This window comes from Austrofundulus limnaeus, unplaced genomic scaffold, assembly GCF_001266775.1.
Source record: "Austrofundulus limnaeus strain Quisiro unplaced genomic scaffold, Austrofundulus_limnaeus-1.0 Scaffold273, whole genome shotgun sequence".
NCBI lineage: Eukaryota > Metazoa > Chordata > Actinopteri > Cyprinodontiformes > Rivulidae > Austrofundulus > Austrofundulus limnaeus.
The window spans coordinates 133,427-138,443 of record NW_013952675.1 but is presented as its reverse complement, the minus strand read 5'-3'; positions in this window follow the sequence as shown (position 1 = coordinate 138,443).

Here is a 5,017-nt window from a genome sequence, read left to right as displayed (position 1 = left end):
TTTTTTTGTTTGTTTGTTTTTGTTTTTGTTTTGTTTTTTGGCGTGGCGTCACTACATCAGGCCGTGGCAGAAATGTTAATAAAAATTGTGAAAAATAGATTTTAAATGTCTCTTTTGGTGTATTTAAGTATAGTTTTTAAAGTGCATTTCTGAAGTGCTTTTGTTTCACTTGAGTATTTTCAGGGTTTCATGTGTAAATGCTGATTCGTCAGTCATATTTTTTTCTGTTTTGTTTTTCCCACGTGTTCTTTGCAATGTATTTTAYATTATTGTTTTATTTTTTATTTTATTTTATCTACCGTTATTTAACCAGGCAAGTCCCTTGAGATCTCTGATCTCTTTTTCAAGGCGGGCCTGGGCCTGAAGTTGTACATGTTTTTAGGGGTGGGGGAAACCGGAGTCGCTGGAGAAAACCCACACAAACACGAGGACAACATGCAAATTCTGCACAGAAAGACCCCAGGTCTAAACCGGAGATCGAACCTGCGACCTTCTTGCTGTGAGGCGTCTGTGCTGACCACTGATCCTTCGTGCTGCCACTTTCAGTAAAACCTTAACACTTTTTGCTTTAAACCTATCTTTCCCCACAGCAACATATTGAGAACTCTCCTTTTAAAAACGTGGTTTCAGCAAACTCTTTCTATGTTTGCATTTTCATGCTACTTTTAGCTACTGTYTTGCTAATTTTAGCTTTTATCTGTTTTTGTATCTTATGGCTAGGGTTTTACTAAATTTAGYTTTTAGAAACTGATTTTGTTCATTACTGTTTTTAGCCAGTGTTTTGCAATTTTTAGATTTTATCCACTGTTTTGTTCATTTTAGATTTTAGCTGCTGTTTTGCTGATTTTAGCTTCTTGTTTTACGTTCAGTTAACAATTCATCCATCCATTTTCTGTACACGCTTATTCCTTTAATTTCCAGCAAATTTATTCAACACTCAGCATTCAAACTACATTTTTATGTCACTTCTCTGGTCGTCTTTGATGTTAAGGTTTAAATTTTTTTAATAAAACTGATCTAAATGAGAAGTTTATTGAAAGTTTGCACTTTGGTAGTTATTCTTTAGGATAGTGGCATTAGAACATTTAAAGAAATAGCAGGCATTAATTGTTTCAATGCAAAGAGGACATTAATACTCTCGCAATTTTTCTCACCAGCATTAATTAGGAAACAGCATAAGTGTTACTTAAAATCCTTTTCTTTTCAGCTGATACAGAAAATACTGATTCAACGCTTGCATTTGCAAGTGACACAAGTATCTATATGTGTTTTCTGTTTGTGCCAGCACGTCACGGATATTGGAAAAGTAAGGGAAAAACAACTCCAGGACTCATGGGTGCAGCAACTGACAGTAAAGTCTTAGCACCGACTTTAACTGTATGTTAATTAGGGGAAACGTTTGGCTAATAATGCTGCTCTAATCACACTTGAGTAGATTCCCTCCCTGGAGTCTGATCTGTAAGCACACAAAACCACAGCTGAGGGGAGGATGAGAGCATCACTACAAAATGAAGCATCCGCTCAACGCAGCCACAATCTGCTAACTGATAGTAAAGGTTAATGTGTGGAGTTTATAATGTTACATAACAATAGTAAATTACCTTTTATTTTGTCTTTTACAGTAGGGACCCAGAGGCCAGGTGATGTTTTCTCACTGAAGCTTCAGTTTGTATTTTGGCTTACAGAAATATAAGAACAAAAATGTTGATATTTCTTAATGTGGTTTGTCTTTCCAACAATTAACATTTTTATGTAAAAATTTATTTAAACTGAACCTGAAATCTAAATTTATTAAACCTAACTTGAGGAAGTTATAAGTCAAGATTGCAGCTTAGCTTGGAAAGATTTCTGTTGTTTCTGCTCAGAAACTTTTTTTCTCCTATAAATGCTACAAACACCAGCAACTGTCCAGAGGATTCTCTGCTCTTTTAGTACAATTTTTTTGACAGATATATAGTTATATTTGTATTTAAGGTAAGAGATTTAGCAAACTATCTCCCAGTGTAATCTTAATTTACTCTGAGCATTATTGATTAAACTAAACATGGTATGAGTTTTGTGTACACTTTTCAGTTCAAAACTGCAATATATCAACTTGAAACAAAATCATCTTACAAAACCTGAGGATCAGCAGAAGGAGGCACATGAAAAACTGGACGTGGCACAAATAATGCTGCATGCTCAACTGATGGAGTGAAAACTGAAAGACTAAATGGTCTGAGGCTAACGAGAAGATGAGAGACAGCTGAGCTTAACAAAGGTTATAAATGGGTGTGGTAAGACTTGGGAGTAAGAGAATAAAATGCAAAATACAGGAAATAAACATAATAACCAAAAATGAAAAGAAGCCTAATGATAAAACACAAAAGACTACTAACAAAAAGCACAGATCCTGACACATAGAAAAGTAAAACAGATGTAAAATGCTTAGTGAAACTGGAAATACTTGAACGGTAATTCAAGCATTTATTATTGTGCATATTTGAGGAGTTTAAGGCTAGTTAAAAGCAAGAACACCAAAAACAGAAAAGACAGAGTCATTTTCATACAATATAAGAAAACAGTCTGAGTGAATCAACAAATTGGTTAGCCGTGATCAGTTTGAGCCAGAAAACATGCAGACAGTGATATCATTGAGAGGGCAGAATGACCTTGGCTCAAACTGCATTACAGAGTTTTGGAAAGTCACATAATTTGATTTATTTGCCACAACAATTGATGAGCCTTCAAAATCCTCAACAGAGTAACAATGCTGGGTTTTTTTTTTCCTGAAAACCTATGAGTAAAGCTTTTTCAAAGACAATCAGCTTGGTTTTCTGCAAAATTATTCTGGCTTCCAATAGCTGATCATGTTTTTCTTACAATTGGTCACTCTGACGTGATTGGTTGACCTCTGATAGCAGAGAACCATGTGATGTTCCCCATGGTACAATGCCTGCACCAAAATGAATATTGACATATTTTTTACATATAAATAAAAAATAAAGTCAGTGGTGCAGAGTCTCCAGATCGTTTGGAGTTAGTCATTAGCCCACTACATTGTACCCATGTGCACAGGAAATAAATTGTAGCTGTGTTGTAAACATTGTTATATTTAATTTGTTGCTTCTTTTTGTTAATCTGCTACATGTCTGTAGTATAAGGTAATAACTATGAAATTGTTTTATTTTATTATTATTACTAACTAAAGGCAAAATCACATAATTATTCAATGAACATGACAAGTATCTGAGTAACAGAACCAGTGATACTAGCCCTGTATTTACTTGGTAATGGATTGATAGCTAAATTCTGAGTATCACCCATCCCTGTAAGGAAAAGCCAAGAATCTTCCATGAATTTCTTTATTAACCCTGGGAGAACATGGCTACTAGAAAACATACAGTAGGTACAGAAACATAGGTAGAAACCCTCATAAACATATTTAAACACAGTTCAGAGATCATGGTAAATTCTGTGTCCTTTAAAACAATCAGGGTCTGATAATTGGGCCTTCCTCCATCTCTTAAACTTGTTTAAAACTTCTCTTGAAGTTAACATTTAAGTGTAATCCCACTCCCATTTCATTTGAGAGTTTAGTTGGTTTGTGGCATGCATTACTGAAATAATGCCTGTAAGGTTTATTAAATTAAAATGAAAAAAAAGTTGTTTTCTAACATAGTATTGCATTAGAAGAAGATGGACTTCGAACTGAGAGAAAATGTGGCCAAATAGGGAAAAATTTCATTACAAGCCCCTTGCAGGGATTCATAAAATGTGCAGTTAATAAAGCCAAGTTATCTCCACCGCCTCCACCATCCTCTGTTTCTTTCTTTCGCTTAACAACCTCACACACATGCACACACACAACTGTATGTTTTTCTTTCTCACTCTGTTTCTCTGTCACACTGGCTCTGGATTGTCACAGAAACAGCTTGTGATCCAAAGCCCTCTCCTGTTGACTTTACTTACATAAAAACTACATCAGATCCTGTGCCATATTTTTAGACTGGCTTAGACAGGTCCAGTAATGATGCCTGACATCCACAGTCCCATTACATAACGGTGGAATAAAAGGCAGCGATAGTGAAAGCATCTGGGGGAAATCTTTATCTGCATTTGGCGGACTGGTTTGGGGAACAAATCCAGAGGTTCACRTTGAAAACAAAAGCTGAGCCGTTCTGTGCCTCTTGTAGTCTGACAACTCTGCAACAACCAGGTGTGTTCAGAGCTTGACCTCCTGGGAAAACTGTCATATTGGTTAAAAATATACATATTATTCCATATAGTTAATAAAATGCTAATAAAAACACATGAAAACATATGAACCTACAGTTACTTATAGTTTTTTCAAAGCCATGAATTAGCTGTTAGGCCTCAAGACATCATCAATTATACAATGAGCTTTTTTCTTTTCTTTTCTTTTCTTTTCTTTTCTTTTCTTTTCTTTTCTTTTCTTTTCTTATGCAGTGATTTATTCTGCAGAGTGGCATGGAATCAGTGTTGCTTCCTCCTTTCCTTTCACCTTCAAAATGCCTTTTTTCAACGGAAATACCATGGGAAAGAATCAAATCAGTTTTCCTATTCTCTTTGTTGTTTTGACAGAAGGTAAAAGAAAAAGAGACAGGAAATCCCTGACAGACACTATTTGACTTTCAGCTTTTGTCAAGATGGAAACTGGAAGTCAGTTGGATAAATCAATCACCCACATCAGCATGATCACCGTTTTAACTACCRGTATGTCCTTCTTTTGTTGTTTCTAGTAACATAAACAATGGTTAAATATACTATACTGCACTAATAATTAACTGTTTGGCAAAATGTTTTCTTCATTTAACAGTAAACTAAGGATGATTTTTTTTTTGCCAGCAAAACCAGAAGCAAGTGTTTTATTCTTATAAAAAAATGATTTATCGTCTTCACAACARGTTAGTGGAAGGATTTTTTACTCCAGCAAAAGATTACAAGTTTCCAGATTGTTTACCTCTTGTGCATCATTCAGTGACCATGAAGATGGTCTGGTCCCCTCAGCTGGTCA